This window comes from Diadema setosum, chromosome 16, assembly GCF_964275005.1.
Source record: "Diadema setosum chromosome 16, eeDiaSeto1, whole genome shotgun sequence".
NCBI lineage: Eukaryota > Metazoa > Echinodermata > Echinoidea > Diadematoida > Diadematidae > Diadema > Diadema setosum.
In genome coordinates this window covers 30680069-30691713 of record NC_092700.1, presented here as the reverse complement: position 1 = coordinate 30691713, position 11645 = coordinate 30680069, and the positions used below count along the sequence as shown (strand labels likewise).

Here is an 11645-nt window from a genome sequence, read left to right as displayed (position 1 = left end):
TAATGGTATCTTCCAAGATTCATTAACAGAAACTGCCATGAGAACGAGAGCATCTTTAGCTAATGGGGTGGCATCATCCGTTAACCCATTCCCAACATCTACGTAGCCATGATATTTTCCTTCTGCAAACTCTACATGTTTATGGATAGCCATCTTATCTAGCATCAAGGCGACGACAGTCTCTTTTCCAGTCTCTCTGTTTCGTGTTGCTTTTCCGGTGAGTGAGGAAAATGCCTGTTTTGTGAAACCAGGGTCCCCGTCGATTCTGCTGTACCATCTCCGAAGTTGGCGCGGATGGGGTAGGCATAAGTCAAAACTCTTTCTGACATATTCATACGCCTTCGCAGAATAGAATTGCAATGTAAGTGCAAAGGATTTCAGCTCCTCAGGATAAGCAGTCGATCCCTTTCCCTTTTTGCATTCAGCGATTCTTGTCATTACTTCTTTAGGTATGCCCTCAATGGTACCTGGCAAATTTCATAAACTGTGCTTTATTGTAGGTTTTAATCATAAAATGTGATGTCCTACTGCTCCTACATTGATTGCCCATTCATGCCCTCCCCCCCCCCCCAAAAAAAAAAAAAAAATATATAATTACATTTTTGCCTGTGTGCAATAGCAAACAATCAACATTCTGTTAAATCTAATGAACTTCTTCAGAAATACTGAGACATTCTCCCGACTCCAAAATGACGTCGACAGGAAACCTTAAGGATCCTGCAGAAAATACAACTTAATGATAAAATACTAAACCTGGTACTGAGAGGTCAGAGTAAATGCACATGTTCAAACAATAAACAATCTGGTCAAATTAGGAGTAAGAACTTATAAATGTACTTCTACAGCACTTCATATGAACAAAACAAAAATACTAATAGTGTAGTATTGTAACCAAACATTTGCTCTTACCTTAGGGCAACCCCCCCCCCCCCAAAAAAAAAAAAAAAAAAAAAACCCAAAAAAAAACAACAACCCAAAACAATCGGATTAAAACGTTTGAATGGATTGATGCACTGTACCACATATTCCTGGAATCAAAGTCACTGAAAGTATTCCTCCAGTGATGGTGGCACAAGTTACAAAGTAAAAGGAAGTATTGTTCCTATAAATGCATGTGTGGGCATTTGTGAGAATGCCCGACACCATGTAGATTCTCCCACAAGGACTAAGAAGAATGCTTTGTGTCTTCTTAAAATCTGTGAATTTGAAGAAGTTAATCACATCACTAAAAGTCCACTCCACCGTTATCCGGACCTTCAACATGGCTGCATTGAAGGTGGCCTGATCTGGAGTGATGTGTGCAGTTGGAAATGGGGTCTGCAGCTGTGGTCTGAAGAGATATGCTGGGTCCCCATATATGCAGAGCACGTTGCCATCTGCATCATAGGAGCTGCGTTCAAGTTCGCGCAGAAGAAATGCGTCATGGCGCCGTCCTTCCACAGGTCCATACATGTTAGCTATCAGTCCATTTGGTGTAGTGACAGCCTGATATTTGAGGGAGTGGACACGCTTGTGACCATTGTATACAACTTGTTGGTGTTCTCCAGGTCTGCAAATTGGGCGTACGGTCCCGTCCACAAACCCCCAGCAGTTGTTTAATGGTGAAATTTTTGGGTAATCATATTTTTGGCAAATAGAAATTTGACAATAAAAATGTGTTAAGTTTATAAACTATGTCATATAAAAAAGATGTAATACTGCCATACTTTTCATGAAGTAAGTTTTAAAGTCATTTCACTCTTTAGCACAAATCAAGCTTTCCAATGTCAACTGGGAATGAGAAAACCCCTTTGTGCATTGGGTTGTTCCTGTCAGCGGGTTAGGCAACGCAGGCCCTGATATTTTGTTTCACCACTGATGCAATGTCTTCAGTTGCTGGTCGGACAAACATAGTGCGGTTCTTCCTGCCACGCCTCAGAAACTCAACTTCGTAGTCACCATCTTCATCCATGTTTGACAGGACTTTCCCAATGTAGTAGATGGGCTGCTTATTGCTATTCCCCTCAAACTGGACGAGGACGAACTTTTCCACTGATATCTCCTCTGGGTTGTCGAATAATTCCCCTACCGACAAGCGGTTTTCTCCTCCAGAATCATCGCTGTCAAGTGACATCACATCACCAGTGTCCGATGTATATTCTTCATTCATTGATGAACTGGACTTTCCCTTGCTGTTTATTTATTATTTATTTATTTATTCATGTTTTCTTTAAAAGCAGGGTTGTCCTGTTCAGAGCCCCAATGGCTTGCTTTGCAAGGGAGCCCTGCATCAAATACAAAGTTTACAAAATCAAATACGGATGACAAATAATATAGAGTAACATATATACAAATAGAAAACACAACGAACACGTATGGAAACATAATACGACATTAACAGCTTTCTTCTCACAGTTTTCTTATTTTCCCGAGCCAGCTTTTCACGTCGCTTTTGCTCTCTCTTGTGATATTCCTGAGCACGGCGATCAAGTTCTGGTGTAGAGGTGGCCAGCATAGTTTTCTGCCTCGGGAAGACTCTTTTCTTGCTTGAGCCTAAAGAAGAAATGTAGGATTACCAAATGTTAGCATGATATATCTATAGAGACCACCTGCTGTTAAAGACCACATATTCTGTCTCCCTTGGGTGGTCTTTATAGACAGGTTTTATTGTATAAACAAGGATCAACAAATTGCCACCATGTTAATGGGGAAAAATAACCACACATTTTCAAATTCGACAAGTCAAGCAGGATCCTCTTAAAAAGGTCCTCCTGGTGCCCCAGCTGGTTCCTGGGCACTGAGAAATCAAAGCCCAGTTCGCTCACTGCAATAACCCGAGGGTGTTGCAAGTGGCGAACAAAGGAGTCCCACTGTCCGGTGGTAAACTTCTCTTACAGAAATTAATAATAACATATATGAACATATGTGTACTTACTCTACGGATATATACATATATTATTTACAGTGGCCAGATAGATGGCATTGATGGCCACAGAGGCGGTGCCGTTGGCGAGGGTCTCCGCCAGCAGGGTCGGCAGGGCCACCCCACGGATGTCCGCCACCACCTGGCCCACATCAACGACAAAGAGTGGGGTGTTATACCACATGTTGGGATGGGGTTTCAGGTGGGGCGAGTCTGTCTCCAGCAGCAATCCCCACCACCACATGGTATTTGAGGGCCTGATGGAAGTGGCCCTCAAATCTGGCCTTGGTAAACTTCTCCGGGTCGCAGAAGTTCACCACTCCCCCGACAAGTCAGACTTGCATCTTTGGCATCCTCCCTGGGGTCAGTGTTCTGTCCTCATGGTTTTCAAGGGAATCCATTCGGAGCCGGTCCAGATGGAAGTGGGCATCGCATGCCCAGACTGCCGGAGGAGTTGTTACTCTTTGGGGTGCCTGAGCCCTCCTTGGCCCTGCCACCTCAGCAACCCCAGCACCCATTGTGCCCGTTACATTCGCCGGGCCTCGGGTGGGGAACTGGGCTGTCTCCTCAGCCGGCACCCCCAGCTGTTGGTGCAACGTTTTGGGAAGCCGGCCAAGAAGAAAGGCCATTATACGCCAATGGATCAAGGCAGCCGGCGTGTTTATGGGGGAGATGGAGGGCACAACTCTTGCCCAGCGTTCCTGGGCAATCATACCCTCCATTTCCATAAACACATCCGCTGGGATGGTGGATGTGGCGGCCTGCCAGACACCATTGACGTGGGCCACCAGGTCATCTAGACTGGCTCCTTCGCCAATCAGATGCCTGGCTATCAGCCCAAGCCCCTCCACCTGCCGAGACACCGCCTCTGACCACCTTGGGCTTAGATGGTCTTTATGGGGGCGGAAGTAGTCCGGCAGATGGTAATACACATGTCCTCGCAACTTTTGTGAGACATGTTTGCACCCCACCACCGGACACTTACGCCCCCACCCGCGGCGTGGTTGTGTTTGGGAGGGGGGGGGGGGGGGGGGCTAGGGGTGTGGCCTGGGCTTGTCTTACCCTTCCACGTCCCCTGCCCTCCTCTGCCACTAACCCACCCTGGCGGGGTTTCCCAGGCATACTGCGAGCCCTGAGGCCCACAGCAACCCAGGCCCGGGCCCGCTGCTGCCGCCGCTGCTGCCAGCGCTTCCAGTTCTTATATTTGTTCCCCTTCCTTGGGCCGACAAACCTCTTCTGGCTCTGGCAGAAGAGTGGATCTGCTGGCAGAGCCGGCAGGCTCTGGTTGGTCGGCCTCGAAAGTATACGGCGTACAATGTAGAGCAACGAATTGAATAATCACGCACAATCAGCACTAATGTCAAAATGTTTGTATTTTCTACCCGAGTGCATTACTGAGTGAGAAAAAAAAGAAAACAAAGAAATACAAGAGCGAACGCTCGATACTACATTAACTATACGTACAAATGGTACGACTGTGCTACTCCGCTTCAACGGCGAAAAAAGAAAAGAAAAAACAAATGTTTGAATCCACACGACTATCCGTTTCAACGGTGCGACGACGAATGCATGTCGGCTCATCAAACTATTCTAAAACGCATGAATATATACGTACGTTGCTTCAATAAGCAAAAAGAAAGAAAGAAAGAAATATCAATCGTATAGTTAGTGTATCATAAGCCTGCGCTTAAGGTGCAGTGAGAAAAACAAAGAGAAAATGATTGTAAATGTGAATGTTTATACAAATCGGGCTAACAAAATGTATCAGATTTCTTACAGTATGCCACATCCGTGAAGAGAGAAAGGAAATGGCAAGAAAAAATATGCGGAATTGGGTTTTTGTTTAGCTCCCCAAACCAACAGGTGGATGCTTAAGAGGAGCCAAACAAAAGAACTTGACCATGGGATCGAAAAAGGTGCAAATCTTTTGTCACCGGGTCTAAACGGCGCGCTTCAAAACAATAGCGGCATCCGCACATGGAACTCCAATGTTACAGATATACAAAATCACTACTTAACTAACATCAAACTCAACTTAATTCACATGAATTTAGCAATTTTCTTTCTCCGTAAACCCAAAAAACAAAAGATTTTTTTCCTCTTTCTGTTGTGTCTTTCTGGTCTGCCACACCCATACGTAATGGGTTGGCAAGACCAGAATATACCACAAAAATTTACAAATTGATCTTTTTAAACCAGAAAAAATAGTCTGAATGACTTGTTTGAAAGAAAACTATCCCTAAACTGTTTGAAAAACAAAAGTAATGTAGAATGGCAGCAAATTTGAAATTCCTTAAATAGTCTATCTAAAAGTCCAAAAAAGACATCCTCGTTGCCATTGTAGCGCTTATTTCCCTAGCTTAATTAAGGTGCCAAGAATTATATGAAAGTAAATGCTATCAGATTACATACCCTATTTACAACTACAACAAGTACGACAAAGTATACATGGTGCCTACTCATGGTTTATGAGCAGCTGCTCTCATTGTATTAAAAGTCTACTCGTAGTCAAGTTTAGACACTGATGGATTGGGACAGTCGAGGTATCAGGAAGTTCCTGTCTGGTGTCTGTCCTGTGTCCGTCTGTCTGTCTCAAAGTTACCCTCCACGTGAACTTTCCGTGCGTGCGATCGGTGCGTGCACGCACGTTTGTTGGGGGTTGTGCTGTCCGTCAGCCTGTGCTGGCACATACGCCTTTTACCGGAGGGTACACGGCTGTATGGCCAAGCCCAATACTACAGTGTATGCGTGGCGACGGATAGTGCTATACACTGGTGAATCTATTATGTACCGCGGCACCGGTATTGGCTTGTATATTCCCGGTGGCAGATATATTATCGCCGACCGTACGTACAACTGTAGCCTCTTTCAAGGCAGCTTTCCGGGAGAAATTCTTATAACCTTCCACCTTGTTTATATAATTGCCAATGCTTCTCCATACAGACTGCCTGGATGGCGAACAGAGATTCCTTATGTCTGCTCTAGTGGCCTTCTCAACGATTTGCTTAATTTCCCTTTGGAATGCAGAGCTGTGTTTCGGGAGGATCCTACATGCGGGACCGTATTTGCTATCGCGGACATAGTCTACTGCAATTTTTTTGTATGTCCTTTTCTGTAAATGAGATAAGTTACGTTAATGCATTTCTTTAATTGGGAAAGGTGGAAAATAGAATGTTGTCATTATCATAACCCGTTATCACTATCGTCTTCGTCATAATGATTAAAGACAACCACTACTCATACTTAAAGGTACATGATCTCATTTGAAAGTCATTGCAAATCTTCATTAAATTCTTATTGAGACGGCTTCTGATCTCAGAACAACACACGTGAAGTTTTATTTGCCATTATTCCACATACATTTACAATAATAGTAAGCAGAAATTTATCATGGATTTTCTTTTGTTTTTCTTTATTCTGATTTTTGTGTTTCCCCATCTTGAACTTCAAAATGAATCAATTATCATGAAATATTATTACACCAGCTTACACTTAGGCCTATCATTTCTTGCCATTTTACACCTGCGACAAGGGAAATTTGCTGTAAACCCTTCTGCAAACCCGTATAAGGAGTGGATGCCCAGTTTATCTCCTACAAATTGGCCAAGCACTATCTGAACTTAGAGCATTCAATTTGATATCCTGTACAAATTGCCTGAATAATGGTTCATATCCATACATCTTTGCATCAGATGCACTGAAGAGCATCAGAAGAAATATATTCTTCTTGGCAGATCTGTGTTTTGGTGGAACATTAGCAACAGTGAAATACACAGCCCCTAACTTGTGCGTTCCGGCTTTTGGGCCAATTGGGTTTGTGACTTCAAAATCATCAATGTAGACAATCAGCTCGATCACTGATGGGGTTGAAAGAAAGGCATCTTGCCTACAATATGCCCCATCATGCAAATCTCTCAAGAGACCATCGGTGCTGGGAATACATTGTATATAAGGAAGCCATCTTCAGTAGATCAGTCTTTTCCAGAAGAACTTTCATCACAGACTTAATGGGGATGTGCTGAAATGTTATCATTCTCATCACTTGTTGTACATTGCCAGTAGACCTATTGCTTTTTTATTTAATACCCAACTCCCAATGGAAGCTCTTCTGGCTGCACAAATGCTTCGCTATGCTGAAAGTATTTCTTTTGCTTGTAGTCAGTTTGGAGGTTCTTGAATGGATGAGAAACAGCTTCCATATCTTTCATGAGCTTTTGATATTGTTCATCATGAACTGGGATTCCTGCAGCACACTGCAAAAACAGTGGTGTTTGATTCAGCACCATGGGTGTTAAATCTAACACCGGCCCAGCTTCAATAAAGGACCACACCATCTGGTGTTGAAGTTACACCGTCACTGGTGTTAAGATACCCAACACCTGTGGGTGTTAAAATATACCAACACCAGCCTCGATGTTTTTTCAACACTTGAGAGAGTGTTAAGAAGTTGACACCATGTGGTGTTCATTTGACACCCCAACACCAGTGATGGTGTAAGTTCAATACCCATGGTGTTAAAATATACCAACAACAGCTTTTGGTGTTGCTTAGATTATTGATAAGTTGACACCAGTTGGTGTTCTTTTGACACCCTTTAACACCAATAACGGTGTAAGTTCAACACTATTTGTTGTTAGGTGATATCAAAGTATGTACATTCTGTCTCTTCATTGTCAATGTTCAAATGCACAAATGGAAAACACACTTTCTCTAGGCACTGGGTACAGTCTGTGATATCTATAAATGTTATTCTCCATTACACATCAAAATATGTGTATTCTTTGAGAGGACTCTATTATCAGTGTTAAAATTCACCGATGAAATCATGCTATTCCTTTGCACCAGGCAGAGTTTGTCATATTCACCAAAGTTATGTCGATGGTGCAATCCTATGAAGTTTGAAGTTTGAAGTTTTATTAGCAACAACATTTGAACATGTACATTTCAATTATTATACAATTGTATTTACATACATGTATGGGAAAAAAATACTTATCTATTACTCCTTTACAATAACATGATTAAATGAAGACATTTGAGATTTAAATGTGATACATGTAGTGTAATTCTACAAAGTTGTTGTTGTTAACAAGGAAACCAAAAGTTAGCACACGTGCTAGTCGAGATTGGTCACCTTGATCTTCATACTAAAAGCTAAACGCAAACGAGAAATTATTACATGGTTGGTTGAAATGGCAGTTAATATTTAAATACAATGTACATCATATATTTTATAACATAGAAAACTAATTATACTTGATACAGTATATAATATCTATTAGAGAAGGAAATCTGCAAGGCATTTACGAAATGTGGATCTTTTGCTTTGTTCACGCATTTCTCGTGGCAATGTGTTCCAAAGTTTGGGACCTAAGTAAGAAATCGAAAATTGTCCCTGTGTGGTTCTAAATTTTGGTAAGTACAACATTCTTTTTTCATTTGTTCTTGTCCTGTAAGTATGATGCACAATTTGGCAATAGTCATACAAAGGGTGCGGAATAGTTCCATTGCAGAGATCGTACATAAATGTTAAAACTGAGAACTTATGTAACCTAACAACATCTAGAAGTTTGAATCGTTGGAACAATGGTTCTGAATGTGTTCGTAAAGTCAAAAATGTTATAGCTCTCAGAGCCATTTTTTGAGAAATATGTATACAATTTAAGTGAGATTTATAAGTACTGTCCCATACCTCAATACCATATACAGTGAAACCCCGTTATAACGAGGTCCGTGGGACCGGCGATATTACCTCGTTATAACCGGTACCTCGTTATAACCGTACGCATCAAAAACAAAGAAAAACATAAGCATGACATCGGAATATACCCATCAATGAAAGAAACTTAAGAACATCCTTTGCGTTGTTATTACACAATTATGGATCATTATTATTGAGATAATAAAGGGAAATTATTTGTGAATTAGACGAAAAAGTAGGGGTTGAAATGAGATAATTCTTTATTGTAATTCTTGTTTGTTAATTTTTCCTAACACGAGCGCAAATAGAGTAAAATACAGGCGTTGTTTACCATAACTTGCAAGGTATTTTTACGCTGTTGGTGCCCAGCGGGAATGCGATGATTTCATGAATCATTTCGGCTGTAATCTTGTACATTATATGATCGTTGCGCTCGAAGGGATTAAAAATGCGTTCTTTATTTTGTTCCGAAAATCTCTTCGTGTTTTGTACATCCGTTCTTGAAAAATACGCGACAGGATTGAATGTGGAAGGTTACGTTGTGATCCTTTTTACGCAAATCTGTACCTCATAGACCATTCTGAAAGAAAGAAAAATCTTCATTGTGAAATGCAGTGTTAAAATTGTGATAATGAACAAACCCAGATCTATTCAAACTAATAAATACGTTTGTTTCTTTTTCTGATTTAGGTTAACATGCTTATTCAACTATTTTTTACGCTACTGTCACCTGGCGAGATCGCGATAATTTCAGAGTAACATACATGCGTTGTTTACCGCTAACTTGCGAGGTATTTTACGCTGTTGGAGCCCAGCGGGAATTCGATAATTTCATGAATCATTTCGGCTGTAATTTTATACAATGTATGATCGTTGCGTCCGACGGGATTAAAAATGCGTTCTTTATTTTCTTTCGAAAATCTCTTCGCGTTTTGTACATCCTTGAACTGTTAAATGCGTTTGTTTCTTTTTCTGAACACCGATTAAGTAGGTTAACATGCGTTATTCAACATGACTCACGCTACTGTCACCCGGCGAGATCGCGATGATTTCATTAATCATTTCGGCTTTAATCATACACACTCATATTTCAATTATCATTTGTTTAATTATAATGAACAAATCCAGATCTATTCAAATTAATAAATGCGCTTGTTTCTTTTTCTGAACACCGATTAAGTAGGTTAACATGCGTTATTCAACTATTTTTACGTTACTGTCACCCGACGAGATCGCGATGATTTCATTAATTATTTCGGCTTTAATCATACACACTCATATTTAAATCATCATTTGTTAAATGATAATGAACAAATCCAGATCTATTCAAATTAACAAATGCGTTTGTTTCTTTTTCTGAACACCGATTAAGGAGGTTAACATGGGTTATTCAACTATTTTTACGTTATTGTCACCCGACGGGATCGCGATGATTTCATTAATTATTTCGGCTTTAATCATCCACACTCATATTTGCTAAGCAGCAAAAGAACTGGAAGTCGGAACTAAAAATGGAAAGGATATAATAATGAGTTGCACACGCATTCCAATTGTCCATTTTTGGCCACAAGTGTCGCTACATGAAAAGTTTTTGAATGCGTTATCTTTTCTTTTCTTTTTTTTTCTCGTTGCGGTGTGGTCTGCCCTAATATCACGCACGCGTATCTCGCGGAAAAGAAAATCGAATGATTATGTTTAATGATTTAGTAGGAACATCGGAAGGCATTCCTGTGTCTTATCGCGTGATTTAGAAGAAAACATGGAAGGAACGGTTCTCTGCAAAACGGAAAAAGACGTGGATAGCGTGAATTCGGTTTTCAGTGTTTCGTTTGTCGCGTGTTTGAAAGCGGCAATTTAGTCAAGAAATGGAACCTCGTTATATCCGATCAAATTGCTTATGTTTTTCTTTATCATGATGCACCGAAATTGTCCTCGTTATAACCGGAATCTCGTTATAACCGAACTCGTTATAACCGATTCGTTCTGCCATAGGTTTACACGCAAAGGAAAACGGGACCGACGCGATCACCTCGTTATAAGTGGTTCCTCGTTATAATGGGGTTTCACTGTGATATGTGTGGTTGTATAAAAGATTTATACAAAAGCACAAGAATGCGCTGCGGAACATACTGTCTTAATTTATACAATACACCTACTTTCCTTCGAACACATTTATTTACCAATTGAATGTGAGGTTTCCAAGTGAGATGACAATCAATCTGAGTTCCGATAAAGGATGCAACACTCACTTCATCAATGTCTGTGTCAGATAGTTTTATTGCACCCCTCATCGCAACTAACTGGCGTCTTCTTCTGATTACCATATAATTTGTTTTCTTTAAATTGATTGTAATTTTATTGGCATTACACCATGTTTGAACTCTGTGCAGGTTTTCATTTACTTCATTCACATCTATTTCTTTTTGGCGAGCAGCATAAGTATGAAAAATATTTGAATCGTCAGCAAACAATCTGAATTCAAAGAAAGAGCAAGAGCGTGGCAAATCATTTATAGATATCAAAAAGAGTGTAGGCCCCAAAACTGACCCTTGCGGGACACCACAAGTTATAGTCTTCGGTGTCGAGACCATTCCTCTATAAGATAGCAGCTGAGATCTGTTGGACAGATAATCAGCAAACCATTGAAGTGGAATTCCACGAATACCATAATGAGCCAGTTTACATAGAAGAATATCATGATTTATTGTATCAAAAGCCTTTTTAAAATCTATAAAGATACCAAGTGTTACTTTTCCTTCATCAAGTGATGTCATTAGTGTATTTACAAGATCAATTAAAGACAATTTCGTACTGTATCTTTTACGAAAGCCATACTGGTGTTTATAAAAAATATCATTGGACTCAAAAAAATCAACCTGTCTATCATGTACAATTTTCTCTAAAACCTTTCCAATTATTGGCAGAACGGAGATAGGTCGGTAATTTCCAGGGTCCGATTTTGGTCCTTTTTTATATATTGGTGTTACTTTGGCCATCTTTAAGGGTTGAGGATAAATTCCAGTTTCTAAGGACAAATTAAAA

The 11645-nt window shown here is 40.6% G+C and overlaps 1 pseudogene; it reads right to left on the bottom strand.

Moving 5' to 3' along the window:
• Positions 1–1040: 1040 nt before the first annotated feature.
• LOC140239815 (uncharacterized) lies at positions 1041–2149 on the bottom strand (annotated as a pseudogene).
• Positions 2150–11645: the final 9496 nt, after the last annotated feature.